Source organism: Monodelphis domestica, chromosome 3 (assembly GCF_027887165.1).
Source record: "Monodelphis domestica isolate mMonDom1 chromosome 3, mMonDom1.pri, whole genome shotgun sequence".
Taxonomy (NCBI): Eukaryota; Metazoa; Chordata; class Mammalia; order Didelphimorphia; family Didelphidae; genus Monodelphis; species Monodelphis domestica.
The window spans coordinates 151,627,710-151,648,852 of NC_077229.1; the positions used below are offsets into that span (position 1 = coordinate 151,627,710).

At 34.0% G+C, this 21,143-nt stretch overlaps 1 long non-coding RNA gene across 1 annotated transcript; it reads left to right on the top strand.

The window, feature by feature from the left end:
* The first annotated feature begins 7,703 nt into the window (after nucleotides 1-7,703).
* LOC103101519 (uncharacterized) lies at nucleotides 7,704-20,893 on the top strand. Its single transcript, XR_465333.3, has 3 exons — nucleotides 7,704-7,844; nucleotides 12,052-12,143; nucleotides 20,619-20,893. It is a non-coding gene; the product is annotated as an uncharacterized LOC103101519 (long non-coding RNA).
* The last annotated feature ends 250 nt before the right edge of the window (nucleotides 20,894-21,143 follow it).

The following is a 21,143-nucleotide window of genomic DNA, read 5'->3' on the forward strand; positions in this document are numbered from 1 at the left end:
TTGTGCTAGGGCATAAAAACATTGCAAACAAATTCAAAAAAGGAGAAATAATAACTGCAAACTTTTTAGATCATAATGCAATAAAATTATCACCAAGTAAGGGTACATAGAAAGGCAAATAAAAATTAATTGGAAATTAAATAATGTGATGCTCCAAAATTAGTTGGTTAAAGATCAAATTATAGAAACAATTAACAATTTCATTGAAGAGAATGAGAGAGGAGAAATCATATCATAATCTATGGGATGCATTCAAAGCAGTGTTCAGGGAATTAAATTTCTATCCCTGAGTAAATATATCAATAAATCAGAGTGGGAAGAGGTCAATGAATTGGGCATGCAAATTAAAAAAAAATGAAAGCAATCAAATTAAAAATCCCCATATAAAAACTAAATTGGAAATCCTAAAAATCAAATGAGAAATTAATAAATCTGAAAGTAAAAGAACTATTGAATTAATAAATAAGACTAGTATTTGATAACTTTGAAAAAACAAATAAAATAAAGTACTTGTTAACTTAATAAAAAAGGAAAGAAGAAATCAAATTAACAGTATCAGAGAAGAAAAGGGTAACCTCACCTCTAATGAAAAGGAAATTAAGGTAATTATTAAGAACTATTTTGCCCAATTGTATGGCAATAAATACAGCAATCTCGGTGAAATGGATGGATATTTACAAAAATATAAATTGCCTACATTAACAGAAGAGGAAAAAGAATATTTAAATGATTCCATATCAGAAAAAGAAATAGAAGAAGCCATCAAGGAACTCCCTAAGAAAAAAATCCCCAGGGCCAGATGGATTCACAAATGAATTCTATCAAACATTTAAAGAACAACTAATCCCAATATTATACAAAGTGTTTGACAAAATAAGCAAAGAAGGAATTTTACCAAGTTCCTTTTATGACACATATATGATACTGATTCCAAAGGCAGGGAGACCAAAACAAGAGAAAGAAAACTTCAAATCAATTTCATTAATGAACATATATGCAAAAATCTTGAAGAGAATACTAGCAAAAAGACTCTAGCAAGTGATCATGAGGATTATTCACGATGATCAGGTAGAATTTATATCAGGAATGGAAGGATGGTTTAATATTAGGAAAACCATCCACATAATTGATAATATCAACAATGAAACCAACAGAAATCACATAATTATCTCAATAGATGCAGAAAAAGCCTTTGGAAAAAATACAACCCTCATTCCTATTGAAAACACTAGAAAGTATAGGAATAGATGGGCCTTTCCTAAAAATTATAAATAGTATATATCTAAAACCATTAGCAAGCATCATCTGCAATTGGGATGAATTAGAAGCCTTCCCAGTAAGATCAGGAGTGAAGCAAGTATGCCCATTATCACTTCCATTATTTAATATTGTACTAGAAATGCTAGCCATAGAAATTAAAGAAGAAAAATAAATTGAAAGGATTAAAGTAGGCAATGAGGAGACTAAATTCTCACTCTCGGCAAATGATATGATGGTCTATTTAAAGAATCCTAGATAATCAACTAAAAAGCCACTGCAACTTTAAAAAAATTTGCATGATACAAAGTAAGTCCACATAAATCATCAGCATTTCTATATATTTCCAATACAACTCAGCAGCAAGAATTAAAAAGAGAAATTCCATTTAAAATCATCCTAGAAAATATAAAACCTTTATGAATCTTTTTAATCAGACAAACATAGGAACTATATGAACATAACCACAAAACCCTTTCCACACAATTAAAACTAGATCTAAATAATTGGAAAAATTAATTGCTGATGGGTAGGATGAGCTAACATAATAAAAATGACAATCCTAGCCAAATTAATTTACTTATTCAGTGCCATACCTTTCAAAGTACCAAGAAACTTTTTAATTGAATTAGAAAAAAATTGTATCAAAGTTCATCTGGAAGAACAGAAGATCAAGAATATCAAAGGAAATAATTAAAAAAAATTGGAGAATGGAGGCCTAGCAGTACCAAATCTTAAACTGTAGTCTAAGGCAGTGGTCATCAAAACAATATGGTACTGACTAAGAGGCGGAAGGGAGGATCACTGGATAGATGTGGGGTGAATGACCTCAGCGAGATGGTGTATAATAAGCATAATGATCCCAGCTTTGAGATCAAAACCCAATTATTTGACAAAAACTGCTCTGAAAATTAGAAAACAGTATGGAAGAGATTAGATTTACATCAACATTTTACACACTATATCAAGATAAATTCAGAATGAATAAATGACAAATATAAAGAAGGACTATAAGTAAATTAAGTGAACATTCCTGTCATTTCTATGGGAAAAGAAAGGTTTTAAGACCAAGAAAGAGATAAGAGAATATTATAAAATCTAAAATGAATAATTTTAATTACATTAACTTAAAAAGATTTTGTTCAAACAAAACAAAATCTTTAATACAAAAAAAACTGACAAAGGTCGAATTTCTCAAATTTATAAAGAATTACATCAATTGTACAAAAAAATTAAGCTACTCCCCAATTATTAAATGGGCAAAGCACACGAATAGGCAGTTTTTAGATGAGGAAACCAAAACTCTCAATAAGCACATGAAAAAAGTGTTCTAACTGTCTCATGATTAGAGAAATGCAAATCCGAACAAGTTTTAGGTACCAACTCACACCTAGCAGATTGGCCAATAGGATAGCAAAGGAAAGTCATACATTTTGGAGAGGATGTGGCAAAATTGGGACACAAATGCATTGATGGTGGAGTTGTGAATTGATCCAAACATTCTGGAAGGGAATTTGGAATTATGCCCAAAGGGCTTTAAATGACTGCTTACCCTTTCATGCAGCTATACCACTGCTGGGTTTATACCCCAAAGAGATAATAAAGAAAAATATGTGTACAAAAATATTTATAGTCTCACTCTTTGTGGTAACAAAAAAATAGAAAATGAGGGCATATATTTCAATTGGGGAATGGCTGAACAAGTTGTGGTATCTCTTGGTGATGAAATACTATTGTGCTCAAGGGAATAATGAACTGGAGGAATTCCATGTGAACTGGAACAACCTACAGGATTTGATGCAGTGTGAAAGGAACAGAACCAGGAGAATATTGTACAAAGTGACTGATACATTGTGGCACAATCAAATGTAATGGATTTCTCTACTAGCAGCAATACAATGGGATACAGGACAATTCTGAGGGACTTGTGAGAATGAATGCTATCCACATCCAGAGAAAGAACTTTGGGAGTAGAAATGCAGAAGAAAAACATTTTCTTGATCACATGGTTTGATGGAGATAGGATTCAGTATGTAGAATCTCAATGATCACTCTATTACAAATATTAATAACATGGAAATAGGTCTTGATCAATTATACCTGTGAAACCTAGTTGAATTGCTCTTTGGCTACCAGAGAGGGGAGAGAGAGAAAGTGAGGGGAAAGAAGATGTATCATATAACCGTGGAAGAAATAAAAATAAATAATTAAATTTAAAAATAAAAATAAAAGTATTTATCTTTCCATCTTTATGATACCATGGACCTCCTAAATTTACTCTTCCTTCATGTTCAATATTACCTCCAATTCCTCTGCCTTTCAGAACTATTCCAGAGTATTCTTTTCAAACTTGACCTTTTGGAAAACCAGTTCTACCTATATTATCCATGAATCTTGAACCTTTTGCTTTCTTATCTTATTGCTGATCCTACCTTATCAACACAAAGCCTGGATTACTCTCAGAACCTGACACTTTTGTTCCCACTCAAATGTTTCTGAATAGAACTACCAAAAAAAATCATAGAATTGTGTTTAGTGTGTTCACTATAATCTAGATACTTATTACAACAAGGTAATCCTACTATGTCTTCTTAACTGATTCCTTATGTCTCTTCCAACAACAACTATCCCAAAAGGATTTTCCTCCTCAAGCTTTTTCTGGCACTCTTTCTACCTCTGCTGAAGAAATCACCTCATACTTCACTAAAAAAGGAGCCTTCTTTTCTTTCTCCATTATCATCTCATATCCCTCAGTCATTGCCTCACTGTTATTTCATTCTTCATTCTAATCTCTAATAATGATTTCCCTTCTTATGACCAAATCTATCTTCTCTACTTAAACATTTCAACTTGTTTCCTGAAATATTCTCTTTTACATTTTCTCTCATTTTCTATCTCTTCCTAATTAGTGGCTCTTTCATATAGCAAACAAGCATGATCAATTCTCCCTATGATGCAAATTCCCTCTAATGAAGCAAATTTTAATAGTAATTATGTTATTTAGATAGTAATAATACTCTCAGAATTCTGGGTTTGAAACGTGAAAGGCTTGTGAACATTTCCCCAGTTTGGAGTCTTAAAATGGATAATTATGTGAGGATTAGAAATCTTCTTTCTCATCTAGGAAAAGTTCTCTTCTAGGTAACTCTAAGAACTGTCTTGCTAACAAAGAGAAACAAACAAAAGCAAGTCATAGGGTCAACCACTGGTGTTCATATGAAAAATGAAATGTCATCTGTTGTCTCTTAAACAAATAAAAGGTTGCAATTAGGAATGTCTATCTCTTCTTCTGAATTAAGATGGAGAGTGCTTCATTTTTGTCATATTAAGTTTTTTTCCCCTCCACTGCTGATGCCAATGTTCATCATTAAAAACACATACACAGACATATGCACACACAATTATTTCTCATGAAATATCCCTTTAGTTTTCACTTTCTAAATTCTCCTTTCTTAGAGTTTGGATATGGTAAGAGGACTGCAATTATCATATGGTGTGTATGTGGGGACACAAACCACTGCTATATCCCTCCTCTTTTCATTCTTTTCTTTTCTTCTCAAGAGATCTTAAATACTTCTGTTGTAGGGAGAAAATCCTACTTTTTCCATCCTCATCTTCAGTTAGCTTCATATCTTCCCACACTATGAAGAAATATCAAATTCTTTAATGATTTAGGTGACCAGGCCAACCCATACTAGAAGGGCTATTGTATTCTGATGCCCTGTATTTCTCCTCCCTTTCTCAGATAAATTTGAAAATAAAATCTGCAATCTATGATGCGACTTTCTTTTCTCTAAATTTTCTTGAGACAGGACTCAATCTTTTTCATTTATCTGAAAATTCTCTCTAATTTTATCAGTGGCACTTAATTGTCAGATCCAATACCCGCTTCTTGACTCTCATCCTTCTTGACCTACTTTCATTTGACACTGTAAGACACATACTTTTTATGAATACTCTGTGCAATCCAGGTTTTCAGAGCATTGTTTGTATTTGGTTCTCCTCTTGTTTAGATGACCACTTTTCAAATTCTATCACTGGATATTCACCTATGTATGCTTGGGTGTCCCAAGAGACTACATCTGAGTTATATTCTCTCTCTACTCTCTCCCTTGGTGGTCTCATTAGCTCCCATGAATCCTGTTATGATCTCTATACAGATTATATTTAAATCTATTTATCCAGCTGTAGGCCAAGTCTCACATTATCCAAATTTTCCTTGCTGCGCTTTTTGGTCTAGATATTCCATAGGCATCTAAAACTTAACATGTCAAGAATAAAACTCATCATTTTATTCCTCATACTTGCCCCTTATTTTGGCACCTCCTGTTACTATCAAGGGTCAGATATTTTTACTCTGATGTGCAACTTTAATGTAATTCCTCCCTCTCACACCATATATCTAATCTTTTGCAAATAGTAATTTTTTTCTCTGCAAATTACCTCACATATGTACTCAGTCTCTCCTCTTATCCAGTCACTGCTGTCTAGCCTAGTCAGATCAACAAGCATTTATAAGCAACTCTTTTTCAAGCACTGTTAAGCATTTATAAAACAAAAAAAAAAATATCTTTCCCTCATGAAGCACCTGCATCTCTTCTTTCATAGACTATTAAAATATCCTACTAGTTGTTCTTGTTGACTCAAATGATTTTAGTATAATTCATTGTCCACTAAGATGTCAAAATAAAAAGCATTGAACTGACCGTGTCATCTTCCTTCTTGATAAATTGCAGGGACTCATAATTATGTCCAGAATCATATATAAAATTATTTATTTGGCATTTAAAGTTCGTTATAATGTTCCCCCTTCCTATTAATTTAGTATCCATATGTTCTACTTTCTTCACATACTCAAAAATCAGCAATACTGACCTAATTATTGTTTTTCGCACGCCACTCTAATTTCACTCTCTATAGAGAGTAATGTACTTCCTCCCACCATTTGACTCTTAGAAAATATGGCTTCATTTAATACTTAACTCAAGTAAGGTAATATTTGCATACATATAAGGAGACTGTTTTCAGTTTCATCCACCTCTTTATTCCAGAAGCTAGTGCCATAATCCCAGATTACCTTCCATATATTTTGTCTTTTTCTTGTGTTTCCTAATTTCTATATGCTGTCTTCTGTTTAAAATGTGAATTGCTTGAATGCAGGGACTGTTTTTTTTATTTGTATCCCCATTCTTAACAGAGTGCTCCCTACACATTAATCATTTAATAAATGCTTAGCAATTGATTGATTTCAATATAAATATTGAAAATATAAATAAATATATTCTTTCACTACATATAGAATAAGTAAAGTAAAAATTGAGTGAAAATTATGTGTATATATACACAAATATATAGTGCCAAGAAAACAAATATATAATATATATTTCACTCAAATAGTGATAGTTATACCAAGCTTTCATGATTTTAGTACTTGATTATTTTAATCATGTACATAATAAATATAGATTTTTGTAATTATTATTTTGTTGGCATTGAGACTCCTGGTGTGGAAAATTAGTGCTGAAATTTACAGTCCTACACAGTTATTTGGTCACTAATAGGTTAAATGATGTTTCCATAGTTATATAACTATCTTATTTCAGAAGCAGGAGATGAATTCAAGTTTTCTAACACCAAAAACAACTTTAAACAGACAGTTTGTAGAAGTCAGCTCAAACTAGTTCGAGAGACAATTGTGAAATTTTCATTGTTTGTCTTACAAATTGGAAAATGCTATAAAGCAGGACTTTATTGTTTTGTTGATTTCTAGATTTAAAAAAATAATAAAGAAAATGTTAATGATTCAGATAATTTTAAGGTTTGTCAGATGAGCTTTTTAAAACAATTTAGACATAGTTGTAAAATATTATAAGTACAACCCTAGCTTTACATCCATTAGGTCACAGTGCTTCTCATTTCATGCATTTAATTAATCCTGCTTAAAATTAGATCTAATGATAGTAGAGGATATGCATCTGAAATAGGATCTTAAAATTTATATCCTTATAATATGTGTTATAAAATTTAAAAGTTAAGTACAATATATTAATTCAAAAGATTAGATTTTTAACACATCATCTCTTGGAGGATATGTTTGAAGTATTTTAATGTTTCCCTTTAATTTCTAAATTTTATCCTCATTTTAACATCATTCTAGTGAGTTCAATTTAACCTTGTATGATTAAAAAAAATTTAGACCACTTATATGGTTAATTGTTTTTACAATTTTTCTGAAATTTTCCTACTTTTGCTATTTTTACCTCACCAAATTTAATTAACCAAATAAATATGTTGTGAGAAAAATAACTTGTATAATAAATCTTATCTTTAACATTTCCGAGATTTCAATCTAAAATGGACTCATCCTTTTCTGATCATACTTGACATTGGTAATGTATTCTTCCCACTCAGTCCCTGTGAATCTACTCTGCAACAGTTAACAGACCTGAAGACTTCCTGGTCAAGATGGCTCCAGAGTAGAAGCAGAGTTCTTCTTCTCTCCACCAATGGAGACAGAGTGCCTCAAAATGACAAAACCAATGTCAAACAAGTGAAGGAGTTCCATGGTAGGGCACACAGCAGGGAAGGTAGGCAAAATTAGGGCATTTCCATGCTAAACGGTGGCAAAATTTCCTCCACTAAGAGCAAGCTCATCACCCCTCTCCCACTTCACCTATCTTTCTGGAGTCGGAGCTAGCACAGGGCAAACTTGTAAGTTCTAGGAGGGAAGCTGGCTGAGGTCAACACAGGCTTACCCCTAAGAGAAACTAGACTCAGAACTTTGGGAGGCTGAGGAAATGCTGATATAGGCTGCGGAGCTTGAGGAGAGGGAGCAGCTCAACGCAGATAGCAGACCTGAGCTCTCTTCTCTACAGTAAGAGTACATATCCTTCCACATGGTCATTCTACTTCTTGGTATTTTAGGCTCATAAGCAGGCAAAAATTTATCAAGCAAATATAATTTGTTTCATGACAATATACTGTATTTTGATGCATCTACAAATTTACATGGACTAAAATATACTATTTATATAAATAAAACTAAAATAAAATTAATAAAATATAAAACTAAAATAAATTAAGCACTCCCTTATCCCTGGCTTTGCTTCTTCAGTTTCATTTATCCACAGTGAATCTGAAGTTCAGGAAGTCCACCAATGAAGTGCCAGAAATCTGCCAGAGGCAGTGGTCTAACCCTAGAAGCAGTCTCTTCTGCATCTATTTTCATTTTTGGGGAGGAGACTAGAGCACCCCAGCCAAGGGGCAGGATCAAGGAGAGAGAGCACATATATTGTTTGATTAGCAGCTATTCACTTAAATTTTCAGGGAAGCCAGGTGGTGAAGAGGAGCCAGAATATTTCAAGGTTGGTAATAGTTAAAGAAATTGCCTGGAGAGGAGAGTCTTGTACATGAAGTGGAAGGAGGCTAATGCAATTGAATTAAAGAACACATTAATATATGCAAAATATGAGAAAGCTGGAAAAGTTGGAGGGAACTAGATTATGAAGGATTTTGGTTTTGTTTCTTTGTTTCTCAGTATTTTATGATGTGGTTCATTCATGGTTAGTGGCTTGAACTCATTGAGACATGACTCTTAACAAAAATTTTCAGAAGTTTATTCTTTAGAAAAAAATGTACTAAAATACGATCTCCTCACCCGGACATTTAAATCTCATTTATAATCTAACTATTTCCAGCCTTTTCAGTCTTATCCTAATAGGTGATAAGTATTGTACTTCCTTTCACAAACTGCATTTTGGATAGACTGGAAGACTAGCTTTTCACTGAACTTAACACTTCAACTTTTGTTTCTGAATCTGCACAGTTTAATCTCTTATACAGCATCTCTTCACCTCAGAATCTTCAAGAGATACTTCCTCTGAAGCCTTTCCAGTTAGTGCCTTCTCTCTCGGTTCATGTAATAATAAGCTTATTTATATACAAGTATGATGAATGAATGAAAAATTTTTTATTAAACACAGTATCAAGCTTTCAGCTAAATTCTAGGGATACAAGTGAAAAAACACAAATTTTTCTCTCAGTGAAATTATAATCTAATAGAAGTACACTGCACATGAAGGGGAGTGGTAACAATGGAGAGCTGTTTTTGTATGGCAAGCTTAAAATTGATGTTTGGCTATAGAGGAAGGGAGAAAAGAAATAAACATTTATTAAGTTCCTACTATGGGCTGTATAATAAGGAGAGGTTAATTTGTATTTGAGGGGTTCAGTCTTTAGTATAGAGAAGGGGAAAGAGTGGAGATCCCCCTTCTCAAAGTGGGGTTTAGGAGAGACAGTTGATGTTTAGGGTTGGCTCAGAGAGAAAAGGGGGTTTGAAGATTTTCCCTCTTCTGCCTTCCCTCCTTAGCTAAGGCTGCGCTCCCAGATTCTCTCTTGTACTTCTTGTTCCCCCTCCACTACTAGAGACCAAAGGGTCTCCCCTTGATCTGTTCACTCACACATAGCTTAGAGAAAAAATTAACTATCAACTCAGTCAAGGTAATACAAAGGAATAACAAGCAAGGAAAGAATGGGAGAGGAAAGTGGGGAAAAGGTGTCCCTGTTGCTATCTAAAACCCTTTTCCCTTCCTTCTCAAGTTTGGAGGGTACTCAGGCTTTGGCAGCCTGAGCCCCCTGAGAGAAAGTCAGGTTGACTCACCTAGGGTTTGGCCCTTTGGCAAAGTCAAATGTCAAGAGAAAAGATTTCCAGTCACTAGCAGGAAAAGTGAGTAATCCTCAAGAGAAAGTCTTTCTACCTTCTCCCTTTGATTTCTCAAAACTGAGAGACCAACTCCTCTACCAGCCAGAATCTTCTACTTCTCAAGATTCTAAACTCCTAGGGCCCCTCTCCTGACAAGGTGATCAGTTTCACACACTCTTCAGGCTGGCACTTTTTCTCTAGTGCCAGCCTCTGCCACAGGGCCAAGTATTGTGTTAAATATTTTACAACTATTATCTCAATTATTCTTCACAACAGCCCTGGACTATTATAGTATCCATATGGTTGGCCTATAATATTGCTATTACTATAATTATAAAAATTAAGAATAACAACTAAATTTTATATAATGATTAGTATAAGTCAGGTATGGTACTAAGCACTTTTAAAGTATCATCTCATTTAATTCTCACAATAACTTTGGGAGATAGTCGCTTTCCTTCAATTGTACAAATAAGAAATTGATGAAGACAGAGATTAAGTAATTTACACATATTCATACAAAAATAAGTATTTAAGGCTTGATTTGAACTCATGTCTTCCTAACTCTAAGCTCAGTAATATATTCACTGAGCTACCTAAGTGTTCCTGGTCTTTCCCCACTCCAGTTCATCCTCCATTAAGCAACCAAAATAATTTTCTTAAGGTGTATGTTTGACCATGTTATTGTTAGTCAATAAATTCCAGTGGCTCCCTTTCACCTTTATGATGAAACATAAAATATTCTCTTTGATATTCAAAATCCTTCATAATTGATTTTTCTTCTACTTTTCTAGCCTTCTCACACTTGACATATGCTAACATGTTCTTTAATCCAATTACATTGGTCTCTTTATGCTTTCATGTACAAGATTCTCCTCTCTGGGTGATTTCTTTAACTGTTACCACCCTTGGAATGTTCTTGCTCCTCTTCTCCACCTCCTAGATTCCCTGATTTCCTTCAAGTCCAGGATAAATTTCTTCTTCTCCAGAATACTTTTCTAAATCCTGATGAATTTTAGTTCTTTCCCTCTACCAATTATTTCCTATTTTTCCTGTATATATAATTTGTACATATTTATTCACTTATTGTCTTCCCCATTAGCTTGTGAGTTTTCTAGAGTTAGGATGTGTGTTTTACCTTTTTTTTTGTATTTTCAGTACTTAACACAGTGCCTGGAAATAGTGGGTGTTTAATAAATACTTATTAACTATCTGACACCTAGAGATTATTATCACCCTCATTTTACATTTTAAGAAAGTGAGGCAAATGGACCCAGCTAGTAAGTGTATATGGTCAGATTGAATTCAGTAGGAGAGTATATTGACAAACTTCTAAATTATAAATGTTAATATTGGTTTGAGTGTGATTACAAAACTTGAAGAGAAAGGGAGGAATTGAGTAGAATAAAGGGTATAAGGATCCTACTACAAAGTAGCCAACAAATTCATCTAGGAGTAAACTAAAGCATGACTAGGAACCAGCTTAGATATAATAGGTCATGTGGGTGCTCATCAAAAGGAACTCAGGGTAAGAGTTTTTTGAGATGAAAGGGTTAAAGTCTTCATAGTATGATCTCTAGGAGATAAGGTGATTGGGGAGGGGGATGAGGATCAGGAAGAGGAAGAGGAGAAAGTTACATATATAGATATAGATATAGATATAGATATAGATATAGATAGATAGATAGATATAGATATAGATATAGATATATGTATGTATACATATATAGAAATACATCATTAGAATATAAATTCATTGATGTCAATGACTTTTATTTAGTTAGTTAGTTATTTAACCAAGAACTGAGACTTTTCTGAAGACTTAGGAAGCAAAGCAAGGCGAAATTGATATAGTGGAAAGAATTATGAACTCTGCTTAGAGGGATGAGTTTTAATTCCACCACCAGCATTAAAAGTCACTGTGCGACCATGAGCAAGTGGTGACCTTCCACAATTAAAGTTAACGACAATTCAGAAATAGAGATAAAATTATATCCTTTGTACTTTGTTTTCAGTATTTGTTGCACACACATATATGCAGCATAAATTTCAGTAAATGATGATCAAAGTAATGATCTACTATTATTTTGCAGATCTCTGATTGTTGGTGAATGCAGAAATCTGGATTCCAGCAAGTCCAAGAGACATTTTCCCTGGAGAAAGTGTTTGGAAACGTATCTTCTCGGTAAATTGATAGATGTTGAATGCCTTACTTCCCCTTGAAGTGCTTTATTTTAAGCAGAAGATATCTTGAAATTAAGCAATGATTCTCTAATGTCAATCTATAAGGAACTATTTGTGGCATGCACAAAGAAAGGCAAAAAACTGATATCCCTTATTCTCAAGGAGCTCACAGTCTAACAGAGGAAGAAAAGATACAAACAACTATGTATGAATAGTACATATACAGGATAAATTGGAGATAACATTAGAGGGGAGTCACTAAGATTATGGAGGATAGAGAAAGGCTTCTTATAGAAAAAATTGACTTTAACTGAGACTAAAAATGTAAGGGGAAAAAGGGGTTAATTATAAAAAGGTTGGACTGGATTATTATAAAATAGGGTCACCAGGAATTTAATTTATTCCAAAGAAATTTATTTACAAAATATAGAGAGAATGGAGTAGGAAATCAGAGAGAGAGAGGATAGTGTAAAATATCTAGCCTAAGTACTAAGTAATTTAATCCAACCCCTGGCTCAAAAACAGGCAGGGGAGTTTAGTCCTTAACCTGAGACATTTCAGGCCTTGTAGCCAAGGACCTGGGGATACAGGAAGCATCTCTCAAGAGGATAGGTCTCTCCTGAGGCTAATCTCTTCAGAAAATATTCAGGAAAGGAGTCAGCTCTTTTCACTCATCATGTGTCAATCTAAAGGAAGACATTTAAGAACAGCCTCACCAGAAAAAAGGGTCTCAGGTCTTGCTGGCAGATTCTTCACCAGCTGAAGACCTCAGATGATTATCCCAGGAATATCAGATAATTCTCCCTCACAGTAAGTTGTAACTCCCTTTTAAAGACACTCCCTTTTGCATCACTTCCTGTGTCTTCCCCTAATTTTTACGTCTACCAATTACTTTTGAAGCCTTGCTTTAGGACTGCCCAGAGGCAGTCAGTTAAATTTTGATTTGTCACCCACTATTGCACACGTGGGTCACAGACCTCCCACTAAATGATTAAGTGGGATGTTTACACTTTTGGTGATCAAATCTAAAAATGGGCAGGGGAGTTAATTTAATTTTCACAATCAGGGGAAAGTTAATTTCATTTTCACAATCAGGAGAGAGTTAAATTTAATCTTCAAAATAATAAATGGAGATGAAACTTTGAGAGCTATACCAGTGGTCTCTCAGAGCAGAGGGTCCTTCTGACTAAGTGTGATGATTCAGTCGAATAATGCATGAGAGGCACTGCATGTTCAATCCCATGTCAGGCATCACACAGTGCTCTGCCATGGCACAGGGGCTGGTTTATTTTATAGGTTCAGTGAGAATATACTTTCTTGGCACCCAATCATTTTTCAACATACATGTTTCCTTAGAACCTAATAAGGGATGCGAAGCCTAAGGATATAGTCAATGAAACATTGTTGCTATGACAGAAATAGATGAATGACATAAACAGGGTGATCTGGAGGTTCGTTCTCCCTGACATATGGGATGACCAGTTAGGAGAATCATTGTTACTTTTGGTCAGCTTTCATAATCAATCACAATTACTTAGGATATAGGTAACAAAACATTTTGTAGCTAGGTACAGGGTTAGAGGGTAATTTAATGACGCACCAGATTTGGGGTTTTCCTCAATTTACAAGTTCTGTTTTTCTTGTGTTACTTTAAAGCATCTAGCAATGTTGCCTTGTAAATGAATTCAGTGGAGTGTGTTAACAGTGTATGTTTTAGAAGAAAGATTTATTGTGGTGCTTAAGCATATGGCTGGTATTGGCTGTGGGGCCTTGGAATGTGCCGCTGCTTGAGAAAAGAGGGGTAATGGCTAGTGATCTTTAGATTTTAATTCTATGAATATAATCTTTTGGGGGCACTAGTCTGGAGATATTGGGGTGGGATACATATTTATTCTATAAATCTTTGCTCTTATATAATTTCTTTCATATTGGAGAGAGAACAATAATCATCCATTATTGAGGGAAGTTAAAGAGAGTGAGAAGTCACAGAGGATCAGTGGGGGCCTCACTTTGTCAGCCAGTGGGGGTGTGATGGCCTCCAGCAATGAAATGAGAGAGAATCCCAGGTGTATGATACAATCAATGAATGTCTTATGAAAGGAAAAGCAAGGAGGTTAGTGCCACTGTATGAGTGACGGAGTTCATAGTGAGAAGTAAGGTATAAGAAGTATGGAAAGGTAGGAAAGAGAGCAGCAAATTATGAATGTTCCCAAGAGGATTTTATGTTTGTTCCTGAAGGTTATAGGAAATCAATGGAGTTGATTGAATGGGGGAGGGGTTGGCATGTACTCAGAGAAGCTCACTTTGACAGCTGAAAGAAGAATGGGCTAGAATAGAGAAACATTTGGGGGAGGGACGCAAACTAACATTCTGTTGCAATAGTCTAGGTGTGGAGTGATGAAGATCTACAGCCAGACAGTGCCAGGGTTAGATGAGATATTGGAGAGGTAGAAAATAATAAAGTTAATGCTTATCTAGCATTTATTATTTTCCAGGAATTATCTTAAGCATTTTATAAGTGTTATCTTCTTAGATCCTCCCAATAATCCTAGAAAACAGGTATTGTTATTATTCTCATTTTAAAGGCGAGGAATCTGAAGCAACAAGAGGTTAAGTGATTTACACAGAGTAAGACAGCAATTGTCTCAGGCCATATTTGAACTCAGGTCTTACTGACTTCAGACCCAAATTTTATCCACTGTGCCACCTACACAGACAGAATTTGACAACGGATACTAAGATGCTAAGTCTGGATGACTGAAAGGATACCTTTAATGGTATTAGGGAATTTAGGAAGGGGAGAAGAGTTGGAAGGGGAAGAAGATAATGTGTTCAATTTTGTAGATATTGAATTTAAGATATCTCTTGGGCATCTAGTTTGAGAAATCCAAAAGGCATTTGGAAATGTGATACTGGAGGTTAGGTGATAGTTTAGCACTGGGCAATTAAATTCGAGATTTATCTGCATTTGGATAATAGATAAATCCATGATAATACTAGAAATGTCCTCATTATTTTAAAAATACAATGTCATTAGACCCTACTCTCTCTTCAAGCTATCATCCTATATTTCTTGTGCCTTTCTAAATTATCTTTTGAGGGGAAAAATATACTCTTTACCCCTACTATTCTCATTATCTTATCAACATTTTTAAATATAATTTCCAACTTAAATTGAATTTACCACCCTCAAGATTACCAGTAAAATCTTAATGTCCTTATCTAATGACCTTTTTTTCAGTACTCAGCCTTCTCAGCTTCTTTGTATCATTTGACACTGTTGACCAGTGACTTATTCTTAACTCTTATTTTCCTTAACCACTATGAAGCAAGCCTTTGACATTAATGATTACTCTCTCTTCCTTGATAGTCTCTTCACTCTAGACACTCAGGACACTGCTTTCACAGTTTTCCTTCTACTTGTCTTACTGCCCTTTTTTGTATCTTTCTGGGTCCTCTTCCAGATCATAATCTCATACCAAAGGGTTCTCTCAGAGTTCTGTCCTGGGTCATCTTCTCTTCTACTTTTATACTACACTTGATGAGGTGCTTGGCACAATGTCTGGTACCTAATAGGCACTCAATAAATGTATATAGTTTGATTATTGCTTGAATGACTGGTGATTGCAATAGGTCTCATAAATTTAATTTCCATCTCTATTATGATGATTCTCAAATCTGTCCATCTTGCCCCCAAATTTCTGCTAACCTCCCTTCTTACATTTCCAATTACTTTTTAGATATCTCAAGCTGGATGTCCAAGAAAGATCTTAAACTCAATATGTCAAAAATATTAATTATCCTTCCCGCTATAATCCCTCTTCTTCCTACCTTCCTTATTACCATAGAGGACAAAACCATCCTTCCATTCCCTCAGGCTTATAACCTAAGAGTCATCCTGAATTACTTAAGATCTCTTACTCTCTATCCTGTTAATTTTGCAACCTTTCTCAAATATGCTTCCCTCTCTTCTCTGACACCACTACTACCAGCCTTGTTCAAGCTCTCATCACTTCATAACTGGATTATTACAATACTCTGTGAGTGGATCTAACTGCCTCAGCTCCCTATTCTAACACATCTTCTTTTTAACTTCTAAAATGATTTTCCTAATGTGTAGGCTTTATCATGTCATCCCCTTACCCCCTTACCCCCCGCCAATCTCACTTCTTTCAATAAGCACCAGAGGATTTCTATCTCCTCCAGGATCAAATGCAAAATGCTCCATTGATATCCAGTCCCTTTAAATAAGTAGCCCCCCTCCTACATTTCCAATCTCCCATGTAGTGACATTGGCCATTGGCTTCCTGGCAATTCCTCAAAGAAGGCACTCTATCTTTCAGCTGTTAATTTTCTCAGGGACCTCCATGTCTGGAAAAGTCTTTCTCCTTCATTCTGCCCACTGACATTTCTGGCTTTTTAAAAGCCTTAATTCAAATTTATCTTTTACTAGAATCCTTCTCAATTCCCTCTTAATTCTAGTGTCTTTCTTTTTTCAGTTATTTCCTATTTATCTTATATATAATTTGCTCTTTTATATATTTGTTTGCATATTGTCTTCCCCCATTAGATTGTCAGCTCTGTGAGAAAACAGGTTGTCTTTTGCCTTTTATCATACCCATAGCAATTAACACAGTGCTTGGCACATAGTAGGCACTTAAGAAGTAGATACTTTAAAAATGCTCATTAATTGACTGAGAGAAACAGAGGTTAAATGACTTGTGCAGGATCTCAGAGCTAATAAGTGTCTGACACGGGATTTGATCTCAGATCTTTCTTACTTTAAGTCCATACCACTATCCATTGTGCCACCTAACTCCATTGCTTTAGACATTCCATTCCAATTTTAGGATTTTCCCAAATATAGGATTTCCTCCTAATATTAAGTCAAGAACTGCCTCAGCAATTTCCAAGTATTTTTGTTTTTTTTTTCTTTCCAATGGAGATAAATAGAAGAAATCTAATTATAGAGTACTCAGTCTAGAGTTAGGAAGACGAGTTCAAATCTGACCTCAGACACATATTTGTCATATGACCCTGGGCAAGTTATTTAACCCTTGTCTGCCTTAGTTTTTATAACTAAAATAGGGATAATAATGGAATCTGACATTCAAGTTTGTTGCAAGGATCAAATGTGACAATATTTGGAAAACATATGGCACAGTATTTGGCCAATAGTACCAATTAATAAATGCTTACTTCTGTCCATTCCTTCCTTCTTTCCTTCTTTTCTTTCTTCTTTCTTAATTCCTTCCTCCCTTCCCCTTTCCTTCCATGAAACAAGCATTCTGACACTTAGATACAGCTATCATGTCTCTCTACTCTGGGATAAATAGTTCTAGCTCTTTTAACTTTTTTTCTGGAATGATAAGACTTCCTGATTGCCTTCCTCTGGAATACCCCAGTCTGTTATATCAGTTTTAAAGTGGACAGTGTTATTCATTACATCATAGTATCAGCACAAGCATCATTTATGGAAGGAAATCTTTGCATCCAACCAGTGTTACTGGAATGTTATCATTTAACTGGATGTGAAAGCATTTGGATTATGGTTTGGCAATAAAACTTAAAATTTATGTGACTTCAGTGCTTTATCATACCATCCACCTGCAGCATCAGAGGAGACTCACTAAAGGACTATATATGGCTCTGAAGCCATGCTCGAAGCCAGAAGCTGAAGTATGCACACACTTTTGGCAGATCATACTGGTTCAAGAATATGTTTGGGGTGGGAGTAGAGTCAGAAAAAAAGAATATTATTGACTGGGAAAGTATGGGATATGTTTAGGGAAGAATAACTAGTCTGTTTTGCAAGAGTTTGTCAAAATATCATGGGTTTTGGCAATTCCTATTGAGCTGGAAAGACTTCAAGTATAGAAAGTGTGTCTGTTGTCTGACAAAAGGCTCAGATAAGTTTGGAGAGGCTTGTCAGTTAGTTGGCCAGGGTAATAAATGTTCTAGCCATTGCAATTCTTGAAGACTGCCTATTAAAAAGAGAATGTATCTACAACGTGGAAGCAAGTACATAAGCTGACATTATGGATCCTGTTATGTAGCATGAGGAAAGCCACTTAATTGTGTGATCTTCAGTTCTTTAATCATATAGGATAATCATATTTTCACTACATTTATCAAAACTTATTACATTATCTGTATCTATGATGGACTCATTTAATAATATGTCTATCATCATTTTCTATCAATAAATATATTAACCAATATTAATATCTCCAAATTACTTCCCCTAAGTATATGTTCTTCTTAGGACACTTTGAGGTAAGGGATATTTATTAATTATTCAATTAATATAAACTTTCCCCAATTTTATGCCCCATAAACATAATATCCCCTAGAATATGTTATTTGACAGCAAGTGGTGTTTTTTTTTTGCTATGTTCAGTAAAGTGCATAAACTCTTACAAATAAATGACACTTAAATGCACGTTCACTTGGATCAGATTGTTTTAGATTGGATAAGATTAAACTGAAATTATATCTCTGTATGTATGCATTGATGTTTAATCATATCCTTATAAACACACATGCTTATATATGCATATATACATAGATTAATTGGCTGTGACAATATTATTAAATATATCTGTTATAATTATTTCATTATTTCATTATTCATTTAGATGTTTTATTTACTCATTCAGTCATAATTGCATTTTAGGAAAACTGTATGTGAAATTATGGAGAAACAAAATATAATGTAAATTATGTACAAATCAGAATCTGGTTTACTAATGTAAGTTGAAAATGTTTTAATTTCTTAATTAAATGAATACCAAACCATTATAAGACATTTATATATATATATATATATATATATTCAAAAAGAAAATAAGCAATTTATGTTAGGAACTGTGTATTTTACTTGTTTCTTTTTTTTCTCCTTAAAGTGGAAAATAATTTTAATTAAAATAATTTTATCTTATAAAATACTTTCTTTTTTCTTGTAATTTTCTTGTGATTGTGCTGAACTCTACAGCTGTGATGAACTCTACAGCTACTCCTCTATACCTGCCAGTTTAAACTAAGTCCTAGCTAACTTGAAGTTTATATAGTTGGATGTAACTACTTAGCCTCTAAAATAACCATCTAATTTTCCCACCTATGGTCTAATCTTATAAAGCTTGGGTATTCTGATCATCACTTTCTACTAGGAAAGAAAGTATTCAATTGTATGTTTCTATTAAACTTAGTATTCTAATGAAAAGATTGAAATAATTATTGCATGTGATCTTTGTAAAATATTTTCACCCTTTATAAATTAATGGGATCATAGTAGTCATTTTTTGCCATTCATATGAATTACAAGTGCAGCAATCCTAATCTGTCTTTTAGGCATCTATTCCCTCTCCATTCCTTCCCTGTTTGCAAAACTCAAACCCATAACTCAAACCCGTTGTTTGAAGCAATGCATTGCTCCAATGCAATACCAGAGGAATCGTCTCATGGAAGGTTTTTAGTGGTCTAATAACAAAATATCTTGCTAACTTGATAATGTCAATTAAAGAGTAAACTAGAAACACTAAATATTGATAATAAAATATTAAACTCAGTTAAGCTCAAATAATAGTTTTCAGGATCATGGGATCCTTTTAGGGATTTTGAGAGGCTATATATTCAGTAAGAATCTTCTTAAACCCATATAAAATTTTTTGAGATATAACCTATTTTTAAGACCTATAAAAAAGACAGATTTCACCTCCCTCAGGAATTCATTCCAAGGTTCCACAATTCTCATTGTCAGGAATTTCTTCTATCTAGCCTAAATCTTTCATGGTACTATTTAAATCCATTACTTCATTTTTCCCCCTCCTTTTGCTCAGTAGAAATAGAGAATAGCTGAGATAAGGGAGATTTTGAGATTGAGAAGAATTGAATGCTGTTTCCTAGCGTTACTATCTCCCAGAGGAGAAGTTTCTAAAGATGACTGATAAGAGGATAATTTGAGTAACTTAAATATAGTGAATACCAATAACCGATGGTGAACATCCAAGAAGCCTTACAGAATTAAAAGGAGAAATGATGAAAATAAAGATAAGAAAATCCTACAATATTGTGACTTTAAAAGCAATTACACTTTTAAAAATTGCAAGCATTCTAGCACTAAATTTTCTTAAATTTCTCTTTTCATATTAATTGGCTTCATTTTTCATTGGAATAAGTGAAATTATTCAGAAAATGGACATGATAATTCTCACTGAAGGTAGTGAATGTTATTGAGTGATTATGAATTTTCTTAAGTCAGAGGCATAGTGAGGAATAGAAATAAGCGGTTTTGAGAAGATGAAGCTAATTTCTCCTGATAGTTCTGCAAAACTAGATATGACACCCCCAAATGACCTGTCATTCCTTGTATTTCTTGTTGTCTTGATCAATAATTTTATGTCTCTATGAATCTTAGCTATTTCAGTGTTGAAGTGATTCCTAAGTACAATAATTTCTTCTATCATTAATATTACAGACTGATGTAAAAATCATTCTTTGTAGCTGATGATATACTCAAAATCTACTTGCTAATAAGCCTGAGATATCCCAAATCTATTGATAGCCTGTTCCCTAAAGATCTTCCAAGCAACTCCAAGCACTCCTGGATAATATGTTGAAATGTTAGCAAGAATTCTTCTAATTTATTCTAAACATGTGTGTAATAAAGATACTTGTGAAATATTATGTGGCTTGGTTCTTTTTGATCTTGTTAAAAGTGTTCATGTCAGCTAAAGGAAAGATGATGTGAAAGTGCCTACTTACTAATGATTTCATCTTAACAGGGTTTCAAACACAGGACAAAAAAACAGATACTACTCTTTTTTACAGATACTTTTGCAAATCCATTTTGTAAGCCCTCTCTACTACCCAGAAAATTAGTGCAGTCTTTTCTCATAGGGGCAAGAGAAGCAAATCCTTTCAAAAACAAATTTAGGCCTATTTACAAAACATGCAAAGGGAAGTTGTTTTAAGTAGGTGCTACTTCAGGTATGACTAGAAA